The following is a 10,519-nucleotide window of genomic DNA, read 5'->3' as shown; positions in this document are numbered from 1 at the left end:
AGGAACAAGTCAACTTATAATGCCAATGAATCCTGTTCTCTAGGGACAGTTCCATTGGTGGACCCAGTAAAGAGGTCATCGATGGCTGTGTGATGTGATTGATGGGGACACTAGTCACACACCACTTTTGTCATAGTGCACACATCCCATAATTACTTTGAAATCTCTGGGACTGTCGGAAGGCTTGAGTTGCCTGGAAGGCCACCTCCTATTATTCCTGTTTTCCTCATGGAAACATGGTGACCTATACACAGGCCTCTCTGAAAATTCAAGTATGTATCCAGAGCACTCCAATCCAGAAAGTCCCATGTGAGTGTCACACAAGGGTAGAGCCCAGTGAGCAAGGAGTTTTAGGTGAAAGGAGGGAGTACGATGCCATTGAAATTTGGAATTACGCAAATGGAGGGCGAGGCCACCACCTCATTTTCGTACAGCATACATACAAATTTCCACCAAGTTGGTTTCCACTCCTGGTGAGCCCATGTGGATCAGTAGAACTGCATCCCATAAAGTTTTCAATGACTGATTTGTTTTTAATAGATGGCCAAGTCTCTTTAATGTGATACCTTTGGGTGGATTCCTACCCATCAGTTCCAACCAAACATGTTAACTATTTGTATCTTTGCACAAATTACTTAACTTCCTTGGGCCTGGCATTTCTCTTACTTACGCAATGTTGAAAAGCTCGCTGTGTTAGGCAGTGCAAGAATGGGATGGCATGCCGATTAGCATATGGAGGACATCAGGGCTCTGGTACGTTTTTCCCTTCCTTATGTTGGCACAGATCAAGGGGAGCTGAATGGTGGCGTGGTCGTTGCCACTCCTGCCACCCCTCTGCCTGGTTCTGGGCCTCTGATCTGTGCACAGTCCTCTCTGTATTTCCAGGCTGAGTTGCCCTGACTTCTCCCCATACCTAGCAAATTCCTCTGAGTGTTTCCTCTTCCCTCAGCCTTCCCTAGCACAGTCCTGTGTCACCTGACCTGTGACAGGTAGCAGTGCTTGCAAATATGCTGGGAGTGACACAAGGGTAGGACAATGTGTTCATTTTCTAATTGCTGTTATGATCATGTTTGGCACTCTGTTGGTATTTTGGACCTGAACAACACATATTGAGACTGTATCCTCAAGGAATACTTTTCAATCGGTTGTAAATCTCTTTTCTAGGCTGCATGCTTTGTCTTTCCATGGACCGAAAGCACTCCCTTTTGCTTTCCCTCGTTGAAGTTCATCTGCCTATTGCTCTCTTTTGCCTCCCCCTCTGGCCCCCAGAGCAGAGTGTCATTTGAGATTGCCCTGTACTTAGAGCTGTTTACCTTAGCTTTGTAGTACCTGGGAGACTAGTGGCCCACCTCATAGACCAAGAGTACCAAGAGATGCTCTGAGGGTGGAGGCAGCAGGCTGCGGGTGAAGGTGCTTATCATGGAGAAATGCAGGGCAGCAATGCTGAGACAGTAAGGTCCCCAAAAGGTCTGGAGACTGTCCAGTCAGAGGCCCAGGAAACTGAAGCACTACCAAGAAGCCAAACTCTTCAGAAAGCTTCTTGCTGTCTGGGGGGTCTGTTCTCATGCGTGTGCGGTTTGGAAGCAAAAGCTCCTGCTCTTGATTGGGGAAGGATTTCCAAGAGACTCTGTGACCAGCTTCTCATCCATGACGATACAGCTTCCCAATTACCATGGTGACTTCCAATTTTAAAATAGCCGTTGGGGTGGAATCTTCCTGCAAAAAAAGAAGAAAAGAAAAACCATCCAAATATATCATAGCAGTTGGCTTCCACTCCCTTGTTTCTGGTGCTTCTCTCCAGGATTGACATCAGGCTTGGTTTTTTCTTAGGAAGGAAGTATTTATTTTTCCATATGCCATGTTGGCTTATGTGATGAGTGATTACCTGGTTGGAAATTTGTTCTGCAGGCCTTACTTCTTGGAGGTGTACAGTACTTTGCGAGTTAAATGCGAGACTGCTAGCAACATCTCGCCAGGTTTCAAATCCCAGCTCTGTCTCCCAGTAACTGTCACATTGAGCAAGTTTCTCAACCTCTCTGCCTCACCAGTAAAATTAGACCAATAGGATGCCTACTTTGTGTTGGTGTGACATGGTTCCCAGAAAGCTAAACCTGCAGGCACTCACAGCAGTGTGTGGTTCATAGTCATCCTCCAGGTCATTCCATGCATGATTTCTCTGTAGGGAACTCTGAAGTACTCTGGCCTGTAGTTCGCCCTTGGGTCTGGGATACGTATGAGACTGTTAGCTCCCATCAAGATTTAAAACTTCCAAAACCCAAAGGGGCAGCTCCACTCAACCCTTACACATCACCATGAGTCAGAATGGACTCAGTAGCCAGGGAAAGGTGTCTCTGCGGCACCTGGTGGTGCTGTGTTTTAGGCATTGGGCGGCTAAATTCCAGGTTGGTGGTTCAAACCTCTGAGCCGCTCACGCAGATGAGGCTGTCTGCTGCTGTGAAGATCAGTATCCTCAGAAACCCTGTGTGGGGTCACTAGGACTCAGAATCAACTTTATAGCAGGGGGTTTTGAGAGATTACTATAGTAAAAGTCTGGACAATAACAAGTTTTGTTGATGGTGTGAAAAACTTAGAGCCCTCATTTGTGGCTGGGTGGAATGAAAAAATGATGTAGCTTCTTTGGAAAGTGATTTGGCAGTTCATCACAACGTTAAACATAGCGTCACTAGGAAGGGGCCTTAAAAAGTATATAGGAACATTCCATTAAATTTTCATTCCAGTGTATGTCTTCGGGTCTAGCCAGACTTGCACGGTAGAATTCGTATCATGATAGTGGGGACAGGGAGGAAGCATTTAGGAACTAGAGGAAAGTTGTATTTTTCATCGTTGCTACATCGCACCCTGACTGGCTCGTCTCCTCCCCGAGACCCCTCTGCAAGGGAATCTCCAGTGTCCTACTAATGGGCTTTGGGTCTCCACAGGGAATCCAGGGTGAATGATCCCTTTAGGACCAGTGGTGTGAGTGGCGATACCGGGAGGGTAGAGGGAGAGTGGGTTGGAAAGAGGGAACCGATGACAAGGATCTATATGTGACCTCCTCCCTGGGGGACGGACAACAGAAAAGTGGGTGAAGGGAGACATTGGACAGGGCAAGATATGACAAAATAATAATTATAAATTATCAAGGGCTCATGAGGGAGGGGGGAACGGGGAGGGAGGGGGAAAATGAGGACCTAATGCCGGGGGCTTAAGTGGAGAGGAAATGTTTTGAGAATGATGAGGGCAATGAATGTATAAATGTGCTTTACACAATTGATGTATGTATGAATTGTGATAAGAGTAGTATAAACCCCTAATAAAATGATAAAAATTTTTTTCATTCCATTTTCCACTAAATTTTTGAAATCCCCTAGTATATGAGCTATTTCATTCCCAAGCACATACTTAGGAAAATTGAAATCTATATCCAAACAAATATTTCCACAAGTGTTCGTAGCAGGGTTAGTCATAATAGCCCTCAAATGGAAATAATGCACATGTTGATCAACCGACATCTGTGTAATGGAATATTGTTCAGCCATAAAAAGGAATCATTCATGCTACTCACTGACTGCTAGCCTTTACCTGTGCTAGGATGCTGTGGTTGCTGCTGGTTTACCACCACGGGGAGCAGCAGACAGCATCCAAGCCCCACACTGGACTTGAAAATCCCCATTCTATGAAGCCAGCATTTCAATCAATGCTTTTAGGTAGTGTCTCACACAGGGCAGAACAAATTCATCTAGTTCCATGAAATGATAGTATAGTGTCATATCCAAACCAAACTCTCTCATCTTCTCGCTCTCTGAGATAAAGGTCATTGTATTCTCCATAAAGCCTCAGTCGCTGGGTCCAATTCCATTCTTCTCATCATGAGACAGACTTCACAGGTATGTCTAGGAGATACCCGCTCCTTATTTAGTGATGCCCTCATCACGCCCCTCCCCACCACAGCCTTGTGTGATCCTACATGTCTAACCTCCCAGGAAAATACCAACATGACTCAACCCAGGGAATTTACATGGAAAGTGGAAGGCGTCTGTCTGCATGGTATTGTGTCCGTGCTATCTGATCTCTTTGTGAAAAATGTAAGAGGCGGTTTGCAAAAATATGCAAAAGATTGCATCAAAATGAATTACGCAGAAGATGAGATCTGGAAATAGGGAGACTTGTTAAGGAAATAAATGAAAGCTAGTGGCAAGATTAGACTGTGACCGGCCTATTGCTAGCGGGAGCCTGTGGATTTGGCTCTGGGCATCCTAGAGGAAGGGCAGAGTGGGGGGAACAGCCTTGCCTGATGATAGATTCAGTGGTGCATTTCGTAGGGGGGTTGGGTTAAGTATCCTGTGGCGCATGCCCCAAACCCACTTCAGGAAGTGCATGGGTGGGTGGAGGAGAGATAGTTCAAGAAGCCCCCATGGGAGCCTTGTCATGCCCCGGGGAGACCCAGGCAGTGCCCGGGAATGAAGAGGCTTTGGGATTGATGAAATTGCCTCCTCCTACCCCGTGACATCTATCTCCCTATTCCCAGGAACCCGCTGCTTGGCTTTTACAGCCGGGAGTGTCTCCCCGAGCCCTCAATTCAGGCTCCCCTTCCAGGCTTCCTGGAACCTGGTCACGTGAGGCCGTAAATCAAGGAACTCCAGAACAAATCTCATCTGGCATTTTTATTTTGCCTCTTCTGGGGGCCTTTCATTAGCATGATTACAGCACAGGAGACTGCTCCAGGGAATCTCGTGGCTCTTCAGTGGGCAGCATGACGGTTCTCTAGTTACCCTTGCTGGTCATCCTGAAAGACCGTGGAAAAGCAGTGCCGCTCCCTTACATGCTGCAAAACCGGTGCATTTCACTGACATGGGGTCAAATCAGCCCCGCGGCATGGCACCCGTGCAGTTCCGAGCACTCACTCCCAAGCCTCCCATACAGTTCATTGGCCACCACGGCTCTTATCACCACAGCCCACGTGGCTTCTGAGTAGCAGCCACCACCCTTTCAGTCCACACACACTCAGCACTCACACAGCCACTTTTCCTGGCCACACGGCTTCCAGCCATGGTCCACGCAGCCACGGCAGGCGGCCGCAGCATTCTCACACCATGCTCAGTTGCCGTTCAGTCCCCTCCCACTCACGGCAACCCCAGGTGGGTAAGAGCAGACTCCTGCTCTGTGGGACTTTTAGTGACTCGAATTTTGGAATTAGATTGCCAGACTTCCAAACTACACTCTGGGTGGATTTAAACCCCGTACCTTTCAGCTAGCAGCTGAGGGCGCACCTATGTGTGCCATCCAGGGCCATGGCATATCACACACATAACTGTAATCCCTCAGCCCTCCAAGGAGAGTCTGTATACGCTCATTCTCCGGGGGAAAGACTGAGGTCAGGGAATGGGTTCACAATTGGTCAGCGGCAGAGTCAGAGGTGAAACTTGGTTCGCTCATCCCCCTTCCCTATGCTGCTGCCTCTGTCTCTTGAAGAATATCACAACAATTATATATGGCGTTCTCCTCTTCTCACATTACAGAAGACAAAACGGGCACAGAGGCATCAAAGGTGTAGGCTATGAGGATACAAAAATCATAACCCCTGCCCCCGTCACTGAGATCATTGTTGCATGTGATGAAACTTAATCTGACATAGGATGACCCTCTTGGACAAAGGAGAACTTCCCCATAAGTTTTCCTAAGAGGAAATCTTTACCAGAACTGATCACCTGGTCTCTTTTGCCACAGAGCCATTGAAAGGTTTCGAACTGTTAACCTTTTGGTTAGTAGCCAGGCACTTCATCTTTGCATGCATAGGAGTAGGGGAATCATACCCACACCAAGCCAAACCCATTGGCATCAAGTTGATCTCAGTGCAGAGTGACCGTACAAAGGGTTCCTGAAGCTGTAAGTGTGATGGGAGCAGATAGCCTCGTCTCTCTCCCACTGAGCAGCTGGTGAGTTCGAGCCCCTGCCTGTGAAGTTAGCCGTCCAATCCTTAACCCACAGTGTCATGAGGAAACACCAAAAGAATTCATGCACAAATACTTTCTGAATTAAAGTGACCCCATGGTGAGTTTTCATGTCTCCACTCACCAAATCTAAAGTGACGCTGCTCTGAACAGAAGCCACAGCATTGCTGTATACTGGGAGCCACTCCGTGTGCTACAGGGCCTGGCCTGCAGAGCCTCATGCCAGCAAGTGGCTTGTCTCAGGTCGGATGAAATAAATCCAACGGCATCAGTTTCCTAATTCTTATTCCAAGTGTTGCCACACTTCCGTTCAGGGTTTCAGGTAGTCCCCTTGGTTTGGCATCACATTACCTTCCCTGAACTATGCCTTTTCTGGTGCCCCTTAATGTGAATGGTTCTATCTGTGGTTTCCTTGCTGCTACCTGGAGCCTTCCCCCTCCCCCACCTTCCACATCGAATCAGAGGCTAATCTCTGATTTGCTCACTCTCTGGCCTCCAGCCTCTAGTTCACCACGTGGTCTGCCTCCTGTGGTCAGGTCACCTCCTAACCCCCAGTCTACAAACTTGAGCCTCATGGCTGCAGTCTAGCCCATTGCCTGCTTTTGTATAGTTTGAGAGCTAAGAGTGGTTTTTGCAACTTCAAATGGTTGGGATCCAAAAATCAAAAGAAGCATCATATTTCTTAACACGTGAAAATTATGCGAGATTTGAATTTCAGCATCCATAAATAAAGTCAGTTGGAACATGGCCACGCTCATTCATTACATATTGTCTATGACTGTTTTTGCTCTTCAGAAGCAGGGTTGCGTGATTGTAAATGAGAGGCTATGGCCTTTAATGCCTAAATTATTTACTATCTAGCCCTCCATTGAAAAAAAAAATGTTCAGCCCTTGCTCAGACTGGGCCAGCTGCCAGCAATCCGTTTATCCTTTTCATCTTTATCTTCTGAGAGCTCAGCTCCCCTTTCAAATCCTTCAAGACCCACCAGTGCCCCAAACTTCCAAGTGTTTCATCGTGATCTCAACTCAACAACAATAATTATTATTTTAACTGTCATCCAGTCCGCCCTGACTCCTGTTGATCCTATGTACAACCGAACAGAATGCTGCCCAGCCCTGCCTGAGTGGCTAAGGTGCATACTTTTATGATTCGTAGACTTTTCATTGGCTGGTGTTTTGGGAGATCTCCAGGTCTTTCTTCTGGTCTATCTTTTTTTTTTTTGTTAAACATACTCTTATTGGAGGTTCTTACATCTCTTATCACAATCCATACGCACATCCAGTGTGCCAAGCACATTTGCAATGTGCCGCCATCATCATTTTCAAAGCATTCTCTTCCCACTTGAGCCCCTGATATCTGCTACCCATTTCGTCGACCCCCCTCCCCCACCCTCCCTCCCTCGTGAACCCTTGATAAGTTATAGATTATTTTTTCCATATCTTACATCATCCTCTGTTGCCCCTCACCCACTTTTCCATTATTCATCCCCCTGGGAAGGGTTCTAGATTGATCCTTGTGATTGATTCTCCCCTTTCTCCTCCACCCTCCCCTAATCCTCCTGGTATCTCTACTATCATTGTTGGTCCTGAGGGGTTTATCTATCCTGGATTCCCTGTGTTGCAGGCTCTTGTCTGTAGCAGTGTGCATGCTCTGGCCTAATCTGATTTGTAAGGTAGATTTGAGGTCATGATAGTGAGGTGAAGGAAATGCCAAAGAACTAGAGGAAAGTTGTGTGTTTCATCAGTGCTATACTGAACCCTGACTGGCTCATTGTAGTATTAAATTAAAAAATACTGATTTTGAGGGAGGTGGGGGGAGCCCAGCCCCCACCCGCTGCTACTCCTACGAGTTCAGTAATACTACTTCTGGGTTCAGTAATGCACAATTGTATGGTTGAGATATATAAGCATTATATTAAAGTCATCAAGAGCATGAGAGATAATACAATAATACAGTCAGGCATGTTACATAATACCATTGCTCACCTCAGCCCAGCTTGGTGGTCCACGTGGAGAGAGGGGGAAGGGGAGGAGGGTAAGGGAACAAGGGAGAGGGGAGTGACCAGGGAGTGAGCAGCAAGGAGCTCAGAGTCAGAGTCCGAGAGAGAAGTCCGCCTACATTGCTGACCCATGCCTATATACCTTTTGGGGGCATGCCAGCCCACTAATTACAGGTAGAGACATACGTCACAGGGAGGGGTTGCACTATAGGCTACACAGCAATGAGAGGGTGGTCTCTGGGTCTCCATAGGAACCATTATCAGTAGGGTGCGAACTCTGCCCTCAGGAACCAAACTAATGGTCCCAAGCTTCAGAGAGTAGTCCATTGTCTCCAGCAGCAGGGAGCAGGCCCACCCCTGTGGTGGGATGAGACAGCAGTCTGACAGCAAGTATTTGACTTCCCCCACAGCTCATCTCTACCCCTGACCCCTCTACAGATGGGCATTGGGCTTCTACTCCATGCCCGCCCCCCATTCACCTTGGGTATGGTTTATTATGGGTCTTAGATGCCTGATACCTGAACCTGTTGTCACCTCATGATCACACAGGCTGGTGTGCTTCTTCCATGTGGGCTTTGTTGCTTCTGAGCTAGATGGCCGCTTGCTTATCTTCAAGCCTTTAAGACCCCAGACGCTTTATCTTTTGATAGCCTGGCACCATCAGCTTTCTTCACCACATTTGCTTATGCACCCATTTTGGCTTCAGTGATCATGTCAGGAAGGTGAGCAACACAGAATGCTGGATTGTTAAAACAAAATGTTAAGGGAGTACTTGAGTTGAGGCCCAATGTCCATCTGTAACCTTAATTCTTAACATATAGATATGAGTACATAGTCCTATTCCCCTCTCATTATATATATATATATATATATATATATTTACATATGTGTATGCCTGTATTTAGACCTCTATAAATGTCCTTTGCCTCCTGGTTCTTTCCTTTATTTTCTTTTTACTTTCCTCTTGTCCCACCATCATGTTTGGTCTTCATTTGGGTTTAGTAATTCCTCGCTGCTACATTGCCTTTGATTAAGCCCCACCAGGCATCCTATGACCTTCCTTCCATTGATTTTAATTCATTTGTTGTTCCCTTGTCCCTGGGTTGGTTCCCCCCCTCCCCCAACTTCCATTCCCTTATCCCCCCAGAACCATTAGTCCCTTTTTTTTAATCTCTAAATTATTTATCCTGCCTATCTTATCTAGATAGACATGCAGATACATTAACAAGTGCAAAAACCTGGCAAAGCCAAATAAAGCAACAAAGGAAGTCAAAACCAACAAAATAATATCTTAGTCTGGATGCTCTACTGAAACCTGTTCAGCATGCATCAGAGCAACACACAGGCTTTCACTGAAAGACAGGTGGTGGCTATACATGAGGTACCTTTGCCAGGAATTGGACCTGGATCTCTGCATGGAAGATAAAAAGTCTTTGAACCACCCTGTCCCTTATAGCCTTCAAACTCTATATTGGATTGCTATGAGGAACTGACTTGATGGCATGGCTTTGGGTCCACTTAAAAAGGCATATCTGGGTGGTATAAATGGTAAATACACTTGGCTGCTAATTTGAAGGTTGGAGCTTCAGTCCACTCAGGTGCCTCAGAAGAAAGTCCTGGTGACTACTTCTGAAAAACCAGTCATGGAAACCCTGTGGAGCATAATTATAACCCAGCACATTTGAGAGTCACCATCAGGAGGAATCAACTTGATAGCAACTTTTTTATTAATCTTGGAAATGTTTCGTCCTCATAGTGTTGGATTTTAAGCTTTTATAGGAACCCTGGTGTCAAGGTGGTTATGAGTTGGGCTGCTAACTACAAAGTCAGTAGTTCAAAACCACCAGCTGCTCCTCAGGAGAAAAATGAGACTTTCTACTCCCATAGGGAGTTACAGTCTCCGAGACCCACAGGGACAGTTCTACCCTGTCCTGTAGGATTATCCTGAGTTGGCATTGACTTGATGGCAGTAGGTTTTTGTTTTGTTTTGAGAACAGCGGTTGTGTCTCACTTGTGTTGGTCTTCCCTCTCCTTTTCCACAGTTCCCAAGACAGTTCCCTTAAGAATAAACCCATTGCTGTCAAGTGCACTCTGACTTATTAGCCACCCCAACTGGGATGGCATGCATAAACTTATCTGTAGGGCTCTTTTTTGGGGTGTGTGTATATAATATTGGGGCAGCAGATTTCAGGTTTCTAGTGTGTCTTAGTTCAAATGAGGTAGGTCTGACCTAGGTTAATGGATGATCGAAAACAATTTGCACATCATAGGGCCGATGGATTTACAGAGAGTTCAACAGAGGTGCAGGTAATGACAGATGTGGAGCTCAAGACAAACAGGGAGTTGAGTCCACATTCCCTAGCATCTGTCCCAAGGCAAAGTACCAACACTTTACAATATAGGCAGCAAATATCTGCCACTCTTTCCCCCCCCCCCGCCCGCCCCCTTCTCTCAGTTTCATATAATACATTAGCTGAGGGTTTATAGTTCAGATCATTCGCTTTGTATTCAACAGTTTGAGCTACTAAATTAAACCTCCCAATAGTTTACCCTCAACGGTTCTCTGAT

This window comes from Echinops telfairi, unplaced genomic scaffold (genome assembly GCF_000313985.2).
Source record: "Echinops telfairi isolate 266 unplaced genomic scaffold, ASM31398v2 ScPeMD7_7409;HRSCAF=8447, whole genome shotgun sequence".
Classification (NCBI taxonomy): domain Eukaryota; kingdom Metazoa; phylum Chordata; class Mammalia; order Afrosoricida; family Tenrecidae; genus Echinops; species Echinops telfairi.
Note: the sequence above shows the minus strand (reverse complement) of the source record.